This window comes from Pseudorasbora parva, chromosome 17 (genome assembly GCF_024679245.1).
Source record: "Pseudorasbora parva isolate DD20220531a chromosome 17, ASM2467924v1, whole genome shotgun sequence".
NCBI lineage: Eukaryota > Metazoa > Chordata > Actinopteri > Cypriniformes > Gobionidae > Pseudorasbora > Pseudorasbora parva.
Genome location: NC_090188.1, coordinates 42,452,040 through 42,470,856, shown reverse-complemented (window position 1 = coordinate 42,470,856; position 18,817 = coordinate 42,452,040). Strand labels below are relative to the sequence as shown.

The following is an 18,817-nucleotide window of genomic DNA, read 5'->3' as shown; positions in this document are numbered from 1 at the left end:
GTGTGTAAATTCATCATTAGTCTTAGTCTTCAACCCAATCGATGCGTAATTGCATTTTCAAATGATACTGTAATCGTGAACCTGTTAACGAGATTCCAGCATTTATGAGTATAAAAGGGGTTTGTGGGCTGAAAGAATAATTCAGATTAATGTCAAGAAAATTGAGGTTATTATTAAGTTAGTATAGACCCTAGATTAGTGTGGGGCAGGAGCTCTGTTGTTGTACATATCCAGGATATGAAACAGGCTGCTTCTCACAAATACTTGAGAGTTCACATTGATAGTGAGCTTAAAGGGATAGTTCGGCGAAAGAATACATTTATCTCAGCGGACGGCCTTCTGTATTCAATTTGCGCAGAAAGTGTATCGCCTCTCCCAGTTCAAAACGCTTATGTTACATCCAACAGTCTAGCAGAAGCTAGATATTTTACTTTATAATGTGTTAAATATGGATCATTTTCTTATACAAACCCATCGATTCACTTCAGAAGGCCTTTATTAACCTCCCGGAGCTGTGTGGAGGACTTTTATGATGGATAGATGCACATTTATGATGGATGGATGGATGCACATTTATGATGGATGGATGGATGCACTTTTATGATGGATAGATGCACTTTTATTATGGATAGATGGACATTTATGATGGATAGATGCACTTTTATGATGGATAGATGCACTTTTATGATGATAGATGCACTTTTATGATGGATGGATGCACTTTTATGATGGATGGATGCACTTTTATGATGGATAGATGCACTTTTATGATGGACGGATGCACTTTTATGATGGATAGATGCACTTTTATAACGGATGGATGCACTTTTATAACGGATGGATACCCTTTTTTGGGCTTAATATTTTGGGCTGGCATTATAAAGCCTGGAAGAGCCAGGACATATTTTAATATAACTCAGATTGTGTTCGTCTGAAAGAAGAATGTCATACACACATAGGAGGACTTGAGGGAGAGTAAATCATGGGGTCATTTTCATTTTTGGGTGAACTATCCCTTTTTTAAGTGTTAGTTCAGGAGTTAATCCGACTGATAGACTTTTTAAGAAGAATATGATTATTTGGCGTTATCAGCAATATTATGCAAATCTTTTACAGAGCTACGATAGCTTGTCTTATGCTATGGAATCAACATTTGGTATTTACGAAGGTATCACTATGTTATGACTTGTTGCGGCACATGACTTTTAACTAATTAAAAATTAATTCAAAACACATAACCACAATTACATAATACTTAATCAATTAGTCATGTGCCTCAATAAGTAAAGTCATAATGTAATGATACCTTTGCAAACCATTAGCTAATGATTAAAGAGAAAGAAAACTGGAAGTTGAAATGCATGGCTTTGACCCCATGTGGTAATTAACACGTTAATTAACATTATTAGTTAATATAATATGTTATTAAGGAATTAATACATGATGACAACATTTAATTAATAGCGATTCGTATATTTCACATATTATTTAATATATTAATCTTGAGAATGGTCATTAGTTGCTGATGCAGTAATCATTAATAAATGTGTTAGTTCTTCATGAGTCATACAATAACTCATGATTATCTGTGCATTAGTTTAGCATGAATTAATGCATATTAGTGCACCCGTATTGTAAAGTGTTAGCTTTACACTTTGTGTGGATCTAGAATCTTTATCTCCGTCTGTTTGCCTGCAACCTTCCGGGACATGTGGATGATGCTTCATTGCCTTATTTGAATGTAAAAGTCCACAAACAACCGCATAAACAAACTCTATCATCGAGAGCATGTCAAGGTTTGTTTCGCTGTAGTAAATGCACACTAGTAGCAGCGGAGAGGCACGACATTCCCAACACATGTATTTTTCATCAGACCACGACTTATGCACTTCTAAGGCTGCTCTGCAAACATCCATAAACACTGTCAAGTAAAGATGAAAAACAACGAAATTCATCATCGACAATCCTTTGATTCAATACCAGCATAATATGAGGTTACCTCTGTCTTGCAGACATGCAAGAGAATCAATACAATTTATTAAGGGCACTTATGTCTTGACATGCAAGTCTTAAAAGGTCCATTAGCCTTTTCATTTAGAGCGGTATATCGCGTAGTGTGATTATAAACACTCAATCACAAGGGCAATTTATCCCCTGCAAAAAAAAAAAAGAAGTGCATACATGCAGTAAAGATGAAGAAAAGCCCTCATCTTCATTACAGTAGAATTGTCTATTCTGTCTCTGAGTCGAAATTGTGATATACAAAATGGAGCCTGAAGATACAAAGCTATGTTGAGACTAATCAAAATGGCAGACGTGTTTGTCATGTAAATTGCTAGTGAAAGTGTTTTGTTACACTCTAATTTAGCAAAATCATTATGTTGATTCAAATACAGGTTTTGAAGATGGCGTAAGATCGACTTGCCTGCACGAATCTTGAGTTTCAAAGTTTCTAGATGGCACAGATTCCTGTTTCAGTGCAAGTCTGTGGAGACCATCTTTTTTTAACAGTTCACCCCAAAAACCTGCTACAATTTTTCTCAATTGTCTACACACATATTCTGAAACCATGGATCATACTCTCAGAACTCTACACACAAATCAAAACACACACACACACACACACACACACACACACACACACACACACACACACACACACACACACACACACACACAATGGGCAAAACCCATCAATTCTCCTGTGAAATGAAACTTTACATTCAAAATAATGTTATTTCTTCTCAAAATGGTATTTTGTTTTTTTAAAGGACACAAACCATCATATGAATATACATTTATAAGAAGCAGTTGAACACTGCTGTGCTCAATGTACAACACTATGATGAATGGAAAACACTTCTTCTGAACTGCAATTTGAGTGTAAAGCAGGATTTGTGCTTATAGTTTAGCAGAATTGTTTCATGAGTTACATGTTGTGCTCATTGTGTCTCAAGTACCAATATCTGTGTGTAAACTAGTGAAAAAAACGTCTCGGTTACGTATGTAACCCTCGTTCCCTGAAGGAGGGAACGGAGACGTACGTCAGAACTGAACCGACGAATGGGATCTTACTTTAGAGACCAATCCTACTTCGAGCATCTAACAACGAACCAATGAAATTTGGCATGCGATCACGCATTCCACGCTCCGCCCCGCAGCGCGGGTATAAATAGGAAGTGGAATGGTAGATCAGCGCTTTTCCTACTGAGGAGCCGAAGGTGACCGGACTCCCAGCGGAAGCACAGCATCTGGCGACGGGACGTACGTCTCCGTTCCCTCCTTCAGGGAACGAGGGTTACATACGTAACCGAGACGTTCCCTTTCAGTCGGTCACGTTCGACGTACGTCAGAACTGAACCGACGAATGGGATCCCTATGGAAAACGCCAGGATGCTGGCCCTTCCAGCGTCCTGCTTGAGCGCACTGCACCGTCTAGTATGGTACGGAAGTCAGGGCTCCAAGCAGGGAGTACAGTCACTGCTGTTTCTGCAAGACCCACTCAGAATGACTATTGGATAACGCTGGGAAAGCGTGCCTACCTCGTACTTGCGAGAGAGGGTACGCTGCGGGGCCACGTCCTTCAGGGAAGGAGAGGTGGCAGAATACACATAAGGACTAACCTGGCAGGGTAGTGCAACATATGGCAGTCTCTGGGGTGGTTCCAGCCTGATTGAAGGGGGGAAAGAACACGCCCAGAGATGACAGAGCGGGCTCTGTCGAGGGAAAGACACGGGGCTAGCCCGAAGGGTAGCTGATACCGTGGAAGAATACACATATGGGGTTGCCGTGAGGGAACCGCTACATATGGAACCCAGCCTACAGCCACGTTTCACAAGCATACGGGTGCAGGCCTGGCGTCAGACGGTCCGCAACGTCTGACACCGGAGGGGTGACGGAGGAGCTCGACAGGGTTAGCCGGTTTCCCGGGGAACACAACTGGAGACAATAGACGCACGTATCCGGCCCAGAGGGCGGGAGTGGCGTTTCGCAAGCCGACACTTAGAACGGGCACTTAGCGCTCCTGGCCACTGGGGGCGAGGATGCGGGAAGATACCGGCTCTACACGTAAGCTATAGAATCTAGCAAACGTGTTAGGTGTCGCCCAGCCCGCAGCTCTACATATGTCTGTCAGCGAGGCGCCTTGAGCCAGCGCCCAGGAAGAAGCAACACTCCGAGTGGAGTGAGCTCTTACACCGAACGGGCAAGGCACGTCTTGGGACTGGTAGGCCAAGACTATAGCATCCACTATCCAGTGGGCTAACCTCTGCTTGGAGACAGCCTTTCCCTTCTGCTGGCCTCCGTAACAGACGAAGAGTTGCTCTGAGGTCCGAAGGCTTTGGGTCCGGTCAACGTAAGCGCGAAGAGCGCGGACCGGACACAGCAAAGCCAGGGCTGGGTCTGCCTCCTCCGAAGGCAGCGCTTGCAGGTTCACCACCTGATCCCGGAAGGGAGTGGTAGGAACCTTGGGCACATATCCGGGCCGGGGTCTCAGGACGACGTGAGAGTTACCTGGCCCGAATTCTAGGCACGATTCGTTGACCGAAAGTGCATGCAGGTCCCCTACCCTCTTGATCGAGGCCAATGCCGTCAGGAGCACTGTCTTCATTGACAAGATTTTTAACTCACAAGACGCCAAAGGCTCGAAGGGAGGGCTCTGAAGTGCTCGGAGCACTAGAGCTAAGTCCCAAGAGGGTACCGAGGATGGACGAGGAGGATTTAGTCTCCTCGCACCTCTGAGGAACCTGACGATTAGGTCGTGCTTCCCCACGGACTTACCTTCTACTACATCATGGTATGCTGCTATTGCTGCAGCATATACCTTGAGGGTGGAGGGAGACAGCCTTCTCTCCAACCCATCTTGCAGGAAGGAAAGCACGACACTGATCGAACACCTTCGGGGGTCTTCCCGGCGGGAAGCGCACCACTCAACGAACAGGTTCCACTTCAGAGCATAGAGGCGCCTCGTAGAGGGGGCTCTAGCTGAAGCGATGGTATCTACGACAGCTTGTGGTAGTCCATCTAGAACCTCCGCGTCCCGTCCAGGGACCAGACATGAAGATTCCAGAGGTCTGGACGCGGGTGCCATAGCGTGCCCCGTCCCTGAGAAAGAAGGTCCTTCCTCAGGGGAATCGGCCAAGGAGGGGCTGTCGCGAGGAGCGTGAGTTCTGGGAACCAGGTCCGGTTGGGCCAATACGGCGCAACTAACAAGACCTGCTCCTCGTCCTCCCTGACCTTGCACAGAGTCTGTGCAAGAAGGCTCACTGGGGGAAACGCATACTTGCGTAGGTCCCGGGGCCAGCTGTGCGCCAGTGCATCTGTGCCGAGGGTACCCCCGGTCAGGGAATAGTACCACTGGCAATGGGTCGAGTCCGGAGAGGCAAACAGGTCGACCTGTGCGGCTCCGAACTGGTCCCATATCAGCTGGACCGCCTGGGGGTGGAGTCGCCACTCTCCCGGAGGTGTCGGCTGACGAGAGAGCTCGTCGGCTGTCTGGTTCAGCACACCAGGGACATGAATGGCCCGAAGCGACCTCAGCTGCTTCTGACTCCACAGGAGGAGGTGGCGGGCGAGTTGGAGCAGACGACGGGAGCGTAGACCACCCTGACGGTTGATGTACGCAACGGCCGTGGTGCTGTCCGTACGGACCAGTACATGCTTGCCACGCAGCGGCCCCTTGAGGCGGCGGAGTGCCAGATGTACTGCCAGTAACTCGAGGCAATTGATATGCCAATGCAATTGCGGCCCCGTCCACAGACCAGCAACTGCATGCCCGTTGTACGTGGCCCCCCAGCCTGTGGTGGAGGCATCCGTGAATAGCACAGCATGCCTGGACACTTGTTCTAGGGGCACCCCGGCCCGGAGAAACGAAGTGCTGGACCACGGGCTGAAGGTTTGGCGGCAGTAAGGAGTCACTGGGACCCGGTACTGACCGCTCTGCCACGCCCACCTCGGGACTCGGCCATTGAGCCAGCGTTGAAGCGGTCTCATATGGAGCAATCCGAGCGGCGTGACCGCGGCTGCAGATGCCATATGCCCCAGGAGCCTCTGAAAGAACTTCAGTGGGACCGCTGTCCTGCTCTTGAACATATTCAAGCAGTTCAACACCGACTGGACTCGCTCCTCGGTGAGGCGCGCCGTCCGGTTGACCGAGTCCAGCTCCATACCAAGATAAGAGATCCTCTGTGTGGGACAGAGTTTGCTCTTCTCTCGGTTGACCCGAAGGCCCAACTGGCTGAGGTGACTGAGCACCAGGTCCCTGTGTTCGCACAACTGGTCCTTCGACTGGGCTAGGATCAGCCAATCGTCGAGGTAGTTGAGAATCCGAACGCCGCGTTCTCTGAGTGGAACAATGGCTGCCTCCGCGACCTTCGTAAAGACGCGGGGCGACAGGGACAGCCCGAAGGGCAGGACCTTGTACTGATATGCTTTCCCCTCGAACGCAAAGCGTAGGAACGGTCTGTGTCGAGGGAGAATAGACACATGGAAGTACGCGTCCTTCAGGTCGATCGCTGCAAACCAATCCTGGGGACGGATGCATTGGAAAATGCGTTTCTGCGTCAACATCCTGAACGGGAGCTTGTGCAGGGCCCGATTCAGAACTCGCAGGTCCAGGATTGGCCGTAACCCACCCCCTTTCTTGGGCACAATGAAGTAGGGGCTGTAAAACCCCGTCTTCATATCGGCTGGAGGAACCGGCTCGATCGCGTCCTTCGCCAGTAGGACCTCGATCTCTGACCGCAAGACTTGAGCATCGCTGCTTCGCACGGAGGTGAAGAGGATGCCCTTGTACTTGGGTGGCCGGCGTGCGAACTGAATCGCGTAGCCGAGTCTGATAGTACGGATGAGCCAGCGAGACGGCCTGGGGAGACCTAGCCAGGCCCCCAGAGACCGTACAAGCGGGACCAACGGCACCACAGACGTGCCCGGGGTGGGGCAGCGAAGCGGAGTACTCTGGCCCGACTCGGGAGGCCCGGAGGCGGCCCGCAGTGTTGCCTGAGCACTCCTGGTTTGGACAGAGAGTGGGTGAGAAGGCCCGGGGGCGTCCTCGGAGCCCGCTCTGCTGTCCACTGCCCGGAGGCAGGGAAGTGAAGCACTCAGCCCCGACCCGGAAGGCCCGTGGGCGGCCCGGAGTGTTGACTGAGTGCTCACAAGAGAGGCAGTGTGTGGGTGAGAAGGCCCGGGGGCGTCCTTGAGGCCCACACAGCTGCCCCCTGGCGACGGGAGGGTAGGAAAGGAGTGACAAGGCCCGTGGGCGTCGCACACTGCCAACCTGACCCTCTTGGGGCCCAGAGAGAGAGGAAACTGCTCTTTTTGTGAAAATGTGGGTACCGCTGGACTCCGGAGAGCCAGCGGCAGAGATGTTGTGACCAGTGCAGTCCCCCCGGTCCTCCTCCGGGGGGGTGGGAGGGATGCGGACATCATCTCCCTCAGAGCAGCTCCTCTTCTCCCTGGGCTGCCCGTCTCAGGGCCGCTTCCCCTTGCGCTTGCCGGCAGGCTTGGCGGGCCCTTGGACGGGTTGGGCGGCCCCCTTGCGTCCGGCGCCCTGCTTCGCGGGTGGAGGCTGCTGCTTGGGCTTAGCAGGGGCGGAGGCGGACGCTGGAGGACGCCCTCGGCGACGAGCAGACTGGGGGGCTGCCCCGGGCGGCTGGGTGGAGGCAGCAGCGGGCCGCCGGGGCAGGATGTTTTTGATGGCCTCCGTCTGCTTCTTGGCCACCGAGAACTGCTGGGCAAAGTCCTCGATGGCGTCGCCGAAGAGGCCGGCCTGACAGACAGGGGCGTTTAGAAACCGAACCTTGTCCGAATCCCGCATGTCTGTCAGGTTCAGCCACAGGTGGCGTTCCTGGACCACCAAGGTGGACATCGCCCGACCCAGGGAGCGGGCCGTGACTTTCGTCGCCCGGAGGGCGAGGTCCGTCGCGGCTCGCAGTTCCTGCATAACTGCCTGGTCGGAACCACCCTCGTGCAGTTCCATGAGCGCTTTGGCCTGGTGGACCTGCAGGAGCGCCATGGCGTGCAAAGCTGATGCAGCTTCTCCGCAGGCTGAGTAAGCCTTGCCCGTCAAGCCGGACGAGAACTTACACGCCCGGGAGGGGAGACGCGGGGCGTGCCTCCAGTCCGCAGCGGTCTTAGGACACAGGTGCATCGCAACCGACCGCTCGACTGGAGGGATCCCCTCGTAACCCTTAGCTGCACCACCATCGAGAGTGGTGAGGATGGAGGAGTCAGTCGATCGCTGGCGTGCGCTGTACGGCGCTACCCAGGACTTCGTGAGCTCCTGATGCACTTCCGGGAAGAAAGGCACCGGGGCGGGACGCTGAGAACCAGCGCGACCCGTCCCGAGAAACCAATCATCCAGCCGCGAAGGTTCGGGACGTGGTGGAGGGTTCCACTCAAGCCCGACACTTGCGGCGGCCCGGGCAAGCATAGCCGTAAGTTCCGGGTCAGACTCGGGCAACGCTGTCACACCCGAAGGGGGCAACGCAGCCGAGTCTTCATCCTCGGAACCCATTAGCTCATCCCCCGATGCAGCAACCGACATCTGGTCCTCCGCCGGAGCCCCAAAAGAGACGACTGGCGCTCCACGTGGGAGGTCAGCGCGCCCTTCCGGAAGCTCCACCGGTACAGTGGAGGGGGGAGGGGCCCGAGGAGCCGTGAGACCCGTCGGGTTTACCCTGACCGACACCCTCAGGTCCCCACCAAGGTCATCAGCCAAAGTAGTAGCCCTCTGCTTTGCAGCTGGAGGACCACTAGATCGGGGGATGGACGATGATGTTCCACCTCTTCTGAGGTACTGGAGACGGGACCGCAACACTGCAATGGACATATTCCCGCAATGGGAACATGTCTCATCCACGAACGCAGCCTCAGCGTGCTGTGCGCCCAGACACGAGAGACAACGAACGTGTCCGTCAAGCGGAGACAGAAATCGACCGCATCCAGAAACACACGGCTTGAATGACATCTTGAAAAAGACGCAGGGTCAAACCGTGTTGCTCTTTTGTGAAAAGGAAGTTGCTCTTTTAGTGCTGAAGCACTCAGGGAGATGACCGCGGCTCCACGCAGTTCGATAGTGCAAGCCTGCGTGAGCTCTCAGTGATATGTATGTGTGAGCGCCCAGCGAACCAACTGTAATGTGTGTGTGTAAGGAAACGCTCAGCGAACCAACAGCTCTTTGTACACTCTATCACTGAAGTGACGGTCTCTCGCTGACGCGCCGTATCACCCGCACTGGCAAACTCTTTCACAGGAAGGTTTGACTCGTAGTCAGAAGCTCTTCGTAGAAACAGCAATGAAACACTGTTCGGCTCCGAAGTAGAAAGCGCTGATCTACCATTCCACTTCCTATTTATACCCGCGCTGCGGGGCGGAGCGTGGAATGCGTGATCGCATGCCAAATTTCATTGGTTCGTTGTTAGATGCTCGAAGTAGGATTGGTCTCTAAAGTAAGATCCCATTCGTCGGTTCAGTTCTGACGTACGTCGAACGTGACCGACTGAAAGGGAACTGTAAATAACTATACGTAATCCGGGTCCCCGAGATGGGAACAAGACGCTGAGTTGTGCTGCCATACTTCAGACAAATTCAAGTCAATGGCATTTCATGCAGGCTCTTTTTTTATAGTCATGCCGACACGCCGTAGCCGATTTGCATTGGCGTGAGTGGACACGTTTCAGACCGGGTAGCAGTCCGTAAACTCTTGGCTTCTCATTTTTGCCTGGAATGAATGTAAATAGTTTGTATTATAAGGTTTCGCCATTGCCTTTTTCAGATCGTTCTATTCCTGGACAGTCGTATGAGTTTCTAGGACAAACACCAAGGGATGTGATTTATAATTAAAGCCACTTCAAGACATCAAAGCATTACACTTACATAACTAGATGACAACAATATCACAATAACATTCCTTTCAGAGCAAGCTATAAATCAGTCAGTGATACATCTTTTACATTTCCTTTTTATACATTATAGAACAAACAAAAAAAGTGAAGTTCTACCTCTTTTTGGCTGGTTTTCCAGAATGGATTTAATGCATTAATACACTTTATACAAATAGTGAGTTCTTCATTAATTGTCGCTGTAATGAACAAAGTGTTATTGTTTAATTAGCTCATATGTAAAGAATTAGATTATGCTTTGTTAATAACTTATTAACTGTAAATGGTTCTCACTTTAGATCACATCCAATGATGAAATTACATTAATTAAGTGTAAACCAATTTTTATTAATTGCATTAAAATGTTTACAAAATACATAAGCAGACACACACTCTCTCAGACACACACATACACAAATGAGTTTTGTATGTATTTCATATTGACAGCATTTATTCATTAAGTGGTTATGTTTAGCTTTTGGATAGGCTCAATGCATTTGTACATTTTAATGATCTCAATAAAAATGCAGTTAGTGTGTAATAAAGTTTAAAGCACTTAAAGTATCTAAGTCTTCACATATGAGCTAATTAAACAATAACATTGTTCTTTACAGTGATGTAAACCTCAATTCCTAAACTGGTCACTAGAGACAGGCTTCAGAAGGAGCAGAATCTCATTGAGCCCCATGTTAAAATTCCCAACTATGGTACAAATTGAGTATGGTACAAATTGTGGTTTTGGTCTATACGGTTAATTTTGCCCTTCGTGACAACTGTGAAGGGGTAAAAAAATTTATAACGCATTTATAACGCATCAGGGGTCTCCAAACTCGGTCCTGGAGGGCCGCTGTCCTGCAGAGTTTAGCTCTAACCCCAATCAAACGCACCTGAACCAGCTAATCAATCCCTGCGTCCCAATTCGCATACTATCCATCCTAAATAGTATTCGAAAATAGAATTATTATGTCCCAAATCGTAGTGTGTTGAAAAGAGTATTCCAAAGATTCCCGGATGGTTTTCTATTTCTGGTCCGAATTTCGAAGTATGGATCGATGGGCACTCTAACGGCTGATATTACCCACAACCCATTGCGAGTTGGACGAGGATTCGATTAGAACTACAAACGTGGATAAAAAGCGTTAAAAAACTACAAACATGACAGATGTGCGAGTCAGACGGTTAAGTAGAGAAGTTTAGATAAAGGGGTTTGAGTGATCAATTATCAGTATTTAATCTGACAAAAATATATTTATTCAGTGTTGTCCACATTATATTTCACCTGCAGCAGCATTGTGAACTTTTTTAATGACACGTTTGGCCATTAACTTTAAAATGCATGATTATATTTAAACTGCAAACCTATGAGGAGAGTCTCTGCATTAAAGACACACACATGGCAGATCAACGAGCGGCTACATTTCTCTCCGATACAGCAGGAGATTAATCTGAATGTGGAGGATTTGAACTGTGTCGAATCTGACGATGATTGACAGGGCAGATAAACGGTGACGGGATGCACGTAACTAAGCGACAGAGTCCGTTAAAGATGGCGAAGTAGTCCCGAAGCTTGCATACTTTTCTGCTACACACTCAAAAGTATATACCTTTTCTTCACATAAAGAGTACATACTTTTAGGACGTAGTATAAGTAGGCGAATTGGGACGCAGCAAATGTCTTAATAGGGCCTATAAAGCTGTTTCAGGTGTGTTTGATTGGGGTTGGAGCTAAACTCTGCAGGACAGTGGCCCTCCAGGACCGAGTTTGGGGACCCTATCTTGCACCCAGTGCAATTGACTTTGTACACCGCCGCATGTGTCATTCCTATTTTGCACCCGCGCAAAGCGCGCTTTTCCCTCCACAGAAGCACGTCGCTAAACTAGTGAATGAACTTGCGCTCCCTGGGCGGTTCAGCGCAAAAAAGGATGCGTGTTCTGGCACAAACAATCCCTGGAGCTATTTTGCTGTTCCATTAAACAATTGCGCCACTGACCAGAAAAAACCTAGTCTAAAGTCAGTGGTCAGTGGCGCGTTGCGCGTTGTTCATTATGCTATTTTAAGGGCGCATGCTTGACCATAATGTATAGCGTGCACAACGCACATACACTTTGCTCATGTAATCTACACAGATGCAACAGTTATTTTTGCAAATCATAAATTGTTACACTAAAAAAAATATGAACACATGAGATGACGGAAATCATTGTGGTGTGCCACGAAGATGTGAAAAAATAGGCATAAATCTAGCTTACAAATTATTCAGGCTAATTGTAGTAATTAAGGATCAGACCTGTTTGCCCAATAGTGGCAAGACATATATGTATATAAGGACATCTGACAAATTGGTTTGTCCGTCAAGAACCAAAAAAAAAAAAAAAAAAAAAAAAAAAAACGACTGAAAAACTGTTTAACCGACGCCTGTTTAACCGATGCTATTTTGTGTGGGTTTCTCCCATCCCCATACAGCACAACTTCTCTGTCTTTCTCTGCTCTACAAGAACATCAGTCTCCTCGGCTGTGAACCGCTCCTGGCGTGCGTCTGGTAAATACGCCATAATAATAGCAATCCATAATGGAACTTGCGCACCTGCTTTTAAAGGGAATGTTGGATGACGCTCAGATTGGTTTATTCACGTTACGCCCAAACCACACCTATGAATAATGAAGCTACTTCAGACCAACCCATTTTAGATTTGCGCCGGGCGCAAGAGCCATTTATCCCGCCGGGAAAATAGCAACAGCGCTGAGACCCGCCCACAAAGTTACCGTATTTTCCGGACTATAAGTCGCTCCGGAGTATAAGTCGCATCAGTCAAAAAATGCGTCATGACGCGAAAAAAAAAAATATATGTGTCGCACTGGACTATAAGTCGCATTAGGGCAGAGCTGGAGCCGCGTGCACATGCGAGCACCCGCTCGCGTGCACTCGCTCGTGCCCGCTTCACTGCATAACCCGAGCAGAAGAAAGAAAGTTTGAAGTGAGTGAGAAACTTGTAAGGGACTGGCGAAAAGCAGACGTTAGTTTAACTGTGATTATTGACAGAACTGCACGAAGTACATAAAGTCCGAAGACCACTGAGAACTCAGAACGGGCAGGCAGGGTAAGAACAGTCAGGCAGGTCCAGAAGACAGAGAAGGCGGTGAGCTGGTCAGGGGCTCGTGACGCAGGGGAAGCAGTGGGCAGAAGAACCGAAGGAATCCTGGAATCCGGAACAGAGGCGATCTCCCGGGAGAAGCACAGCACACAACAGGGACCACAGAAGCCTGCAACGATCTGACAATGGGTGCAGTCAGTGACACGTATATAAAGGCAGCGGTGATGAGTGCAGCAGGTGATAGTGCTCAGGCAATAATCAGAAACCACACCCCCAACACAACCACACAACACAAAGTGAGTGAGACGATGGATTGATGAACCGTGACAGAGCTGAAGGAACGAGTCCACAGACGCTTGAACTCTCTGCCGGGAGAGGCTCAGCTGCGCGAGATGAACACTGTGTGAATCGTTCTCCGCTGCATATTTTACTACATGCTGTTTGTATTTTGCAGAATAAGATTTTCTTTATGGGGGCATTTTGTTTGTGTTCAGTCTTTCTAAGTTGTTGTCTTTAAGTAAATATTAGGCTACAGGAGCAGCATAGAGCGCCTCTCGCGGCTATATGTTTATTCTTGTCAGTCAGTATGAATTAAATTTGATATATAAGTCGCACCTGACTATAAGTCGCAGGACCAGCCAAACTATGAAAAAAAGTGCGACTTATAGTCTGGAAAATACGGTACTTGCGCTTCGCGCTTTGACACTTGCATTTCAGATCGTTAAAATAGGGCCCTTACCCTCTCTTGATTTAGCCATATGCAAAGCATGCTGTGAACTAACAAGCCCCGCCCAGTTTCAGTTAATGCAACACAAATCATTCATGTAACACAACAGATTAAGTAAACTTCAATTTGACTTTATATTTAAGTGGACTGAACACAATCAAATTAAATTTGGACAAAATGTATAGCAATTGTGTTGCTTTAGCTCATTTTAATTTAAAAATAAAAATCATTATGAGTACAATGTGATATTTTGTGATGTCGGTGTGGTGCTGTGTGAACAATTTTGAAAAAGTGACCTAAGAAATGTGTCCTAGTAGCGATTGTACATTATACTTATTATAAACTTTTTATAAAGTGATATACTTATAATTATAAAGTATTATCAATATTTTTGGTTTTGTAAAAAAAATGCTTTAAACAAACAAAAAATCTCCCAATGGGCTTTTAAAAGTAAACCGCATTTTAGGGGTGCAAAAAAGAGCATCCAGGATGTCCTTCAAACGTATCTTATGTGTGTGCAGTAAAAGAAAAGGTCTTACAAGTCTTACTTGTCCAAAGACAAGAGCAGTAAGTAACTTCAGTGCCAGCAGTCCGTATGTGATCTTCAGACAGTGGAAGAGACTGCATGAGATCTGTGGGATTCAGAGCGTCTCTGAAGCACGCGTTCAGTGAGTGGGTGTCACCTACACCAGATAACAATGTATCCTAGCGAGAAAAAGAAGTTAGCACACAGTGTTCTCAGGTCATGACGGCATAATGATGGAGCTACATAAGTCTTACCTTTCATCTCCGCTCCTGCTCAGTCCTTTAATGTGAGCGATCTGTGTGCTCGAGGCTTTAAACATCTCTGGGTGAAACTGATCGACTGATCCTGAGCAATAGGCAAGCATGAAAGATGTCCACACAGATATAAACCCTTATGTAAAGGTGCATGTTGTTGATCATTCACAGATATCTGACTACATTTCTGCATCACGATAGCTTCATTTTGTCATTGTGTGTGGGCTTGAATATCTTTACATTTGATGTTCAACCCTTTATTGAATTTGCTTGAGCTGCTTGATGTCTGTTGAGAAATTTCCAAAAGCACTGGTTCACAGCTGGAGGGTTGCAACCAAAAACAAGGCTGAATCTTTACCGTACATTTGTATATAGTCAGGATATTTGAAATGAAGGAGAAACTGTTCCCTGTATTATTTGGTTGTTGTCAAAGGCTGTGGGTTTGAGCAAACAAATGTATTTGCCTCTACAGAAACAGTCAGGTGTCAACATTGAGAGTTTTTTGGGGCAATGCCTTTCTCTTTTGGGAAGATAGACAACAAATATTGATGTTGAATGCAAATTGAATGTAACAGTTTCAAACAGGCTTCAAAGTGTCCCGTCATCAGCCACTGGTCAAATAAAGGACAGATTGGCTGATTTGGGGATTAATGGTGTTAGTATGAAAGCTTGTTTCCTTTACGAAATAAAAAAAGGTAATTGCGACTATAATCTAAAAAACGCTGGGTTGTTTTAAATCAATTTTAGGTCGGCTCAGTTTAAAATTGAACACTGGCCTGGGGAGTCTGCTCTGTATTTTCTGCTGCACAAGAGGCGTGATCAACAGGCAACAGCCCATCGCTTCTCTATCCGTCATCATGTTAAACCAGCCAATAGCATGCCAGTATAAGCCAGTCTGTGATTGGTTCCTACAAAAGTGTAACAGAAGCAGTAGAAATGAATGTACAGGTTTGCAGACTGAGCTGTAATGTGAAATCCAATCGCCGGCAGATCAGTCTGGGTTTACAGAGTCTAGACAAACCCAGTCGCTGGGTTAAAAATTTCAGTGGAAAATTTAACCCAAATGCTGGGTTTGTCCATATTTTACCCAAAATTGGATTAAAACAACCTAGCATTTTTTGACTTGCAACTGCGAGAAAAGGATCAGAATTGGGAGCTATAGTAAAAATAGTGAGATATAAACTTGCAATAGTGAGATATAAAGTCACATTTGCAAGTTATGAAGTCAGAATTGAAGGTTTTAAACTTGTATTTGCCAGAAAAAACATTTACATCTCGCAATTGCAAGCAGTGTTGGGGACAGTGAGTAATGCAATGCTGCATTAACCCCTAAATCATGGTAATTATAGTTACTTTTTATGGAAAGTAATGCATTACATTATTTTCATATAATCTTTTCTCACTTGGACTGGGCTTGCTTGTTTGTTTGTTTTTTAACAACAAAATAATAAATAAATAAATAAATAAATAAATAAATAAATAAATAAATAAATAAATAAATAAATAAAAAAGTTATATTTTAGGCAAATATAAAGTCTCTTTCACACCAAAAGTGAAATGATCCTTTGATGACCCAGCGCTGACAATGCGTCCGCTTCCAATTTACCTTTACGTTTTTTTATTCTGTAGTGGAAATCAGCTTCCATAGGTCAAGGACTTCTGTCCTTGTTGGATATATATATATATACAATTTTATCATGTAAATGTAACATCAAACCCTGGATGATTAGAAATGGCTCTTAAGAAGCTGTAAGATGACGCCTGTAGAAATAAAATCTCAATGTCCAGTATGAACACATATTTAAAAGCACAATCGTGTAATCTCAAATTTGTTCAAAGTAGATATCCTCAACAGTATCTGCTAAATATATTTAGTCAAAATCTGCTGCTATTCAAAGCTAAATTAAAGTGTTAGAAATGCAGCATTTGTTGATGCACATCTAGATTTATAATAAACAAAACTGTTCATAAAACAGATATCAACTTATTCTGTATAATTATTGACATGTGCTGCCCTCTTGTGTCCTAATCATATTTCTGCAGGATCATACACACTGTAGAGGTTATATAAAGCTCTGGAAAAAATTAAGAGACCACTTAACATTGCTTATTGACATTCATTAAGTGGTCTCTTAATTTTTTCCAGAGCTGTATAAATGACATTTTTATATTTATTTTACTACATAAATGCAACCACTTCATTGTATGTATTTGTGTTTTTTCTTTCGGGTACTGAAATTGTTTTATCCTCATATATTAGGCCTATAGCTTCTTTGTACTCTGCATTTTATATTGTGTGCATTGCAGTTTTTCTCAGTGGCTTTGGTACATTTCTCAGATCACAACTGATCTTCTCAAAACTACTTGTTTAACCTCCACATCATCTAATCACTTGCGCACATCTCAACAGCAATGTCTCGATGTTTTTAACAAATTACAAATGTTCATAAAGTATGAATTGCATGTTTTAGACGGATGGATGGATGGATGGATGGATCTGATTGTATCAGGAAAAGATTCAAAGCCTCTGTGTATTGACCACAGCGCCATCTGGTGGCTCACTGCATCTACAACAGCCAGAAGGTCTGGAAATAATGCTTTCTGAAGAGAGCATGCACACTGCATTACAGGCTACAGCATTCAACTTCTCACCCTGACCACACCTTCTGAATCAACGTCCCTCAGCACAGCAGCTAAAGAGACGGGTTATCATAACTCAGTATAGGCCTGGTATCCCTGCAACATATGTGCCGTCCTCAGAGAAGTGTGTGGGGGGACTTTTGTCAGGTTTTTTCCTTAAAACACTCATGGGTGCATGACGAATTTCTTATGCATCTAAACGCTGTGTGTATGACTCTGAGTCTGTGTGTCTCTCAACGTTCGACAGCGGCTCGACTAATAGTGAAATGAAGTTAGCGCAAGTTCTGCCAGGAAGACTCAATCGTTACGTCACTAATTACCTTCTCATCTATCCAATCACATCCTTTACCGGAGCATATAAAGGTTGTACTTACTCATGTTTGAGTTCGCAGGTACTACCGCTTTAGCACCACCATCCTCCCCACCACCACCAAGATGGGACCTTTCCTCCATCCCCCCCTTACACAACCAGCCAGGCTTTCATATCATCCTCAACACCACCAGACGGGATCTCCCCTCTACCCTGAAGACTTCAGGATGTCTCTCCCTCCATCCACCCCACCACCACCAGATGGCCCCCTTTCGTACTTCGCGGGGGGTGAGCTGCGCCCCTGCCTCTGTAATCAGGCAGGATACGCAGATTCCGTACCCTCGGAATGCGAATTACAAATGGGGCCTACGCCAAAGAACTTGATTGCTTGCTGAGCTCCTAAATAAATGTTATTGTTACAGCATTAATTCTTCCGAGTCTTTCTGGCAGAACTTGTAGGTTTATCTGTTTTTAAGAACAGCGCCGTTATTCCCTCGCTAGGAGAAGTGTCATGTAGATTTTAAGTTGCTAAACTAATTTTACTGATAAAATCATCAGGGCGGCGCTGACAACACGTTTCTGTGTGAGTGAGTCAGTGTGTGTGTGTGTGTGTGTGTAGCCTACTTGTTTATATTACATTGTGGAGACCAAATGTCCACACACTGTAATATAAACCTGAGATCAACATGTAGTGGGGCAGTGTAGGGGGATAGAATGTACAGCTATAAAAACCATTATGCCTATGGAAACTCCCCACAATTCCCAAAAAAGCAATGTGTGTGTGTGTGTGTGTGTGTGTGTGTGTGTGTGTGTGTGTGTGTGTGTGTGTGTGTGTGTGTGTGTGTGTGTGTCCGTCCAAAGACTGTAAAAAAAAAATTGGACATAGTGTCCGTGACACTGGGACACTGGCCCATGGGATTCGGAAGAAAGTTTTTGTGATGACTAACAGACAGCAGACAAACGGCAATCCACCTGTCACTCAAAGTGGCCACGCCCTTAATTATGCAGAACTTTAAGGCTTTATATAATGTAAACGAATGAGTTTTTTTTTTTAAATCACCCCCTCACAGTTGTCATGAAGGGTAAAATTAGCCATATAGACCAAAACCACAATTTGTTCCAGACTGTAAACATGTTTTTTTTCTGCTGTAAAGTTGAGCATTTAAACATGAATAAACTCAGGCCTAGTCCACACGGACACAGGTATTTTTATAACCGGAGTTTTTCCTCCTGCGTTTAAAAAAAAAATCCCGTCCACACATGCTCGGTTTTAAAGAAATCTCCATCTACATGAAAACGCAAAAACCCGCTATCAAGCACTGTAAGAGCATGCCACACCAGCAGGCGGCGATATCACCCTAATCGTAAAGGCATGTTGGCCAATCAGAA

General features: G+C 46.1%; 1 long non-coding RNA gene across 1 annotated transcript; it reads right to left on the bottom strand.

The window, feature by feature from the left end:
- Nucleotides 1–14,243: 14,243 nt before the first annotated feature.
- LOC137045524 (uncharacterized) lies at nt 14,244–17,566 on the bottom strand. Its single transcript, XR_010898791.1, has 3 exons — nt 17,493–17,566; nt 14,479–14,569; nt 14,244–14,403 (listed from the first exon to the last, which is right to left on the bottom strand). It is a non-coding gene; the product is annotated as an uncharacterized lncRNA (long non-coding RNA).
- Nucleotides 17,567–18,817: the final 1,251 nt, after the last annotated feature.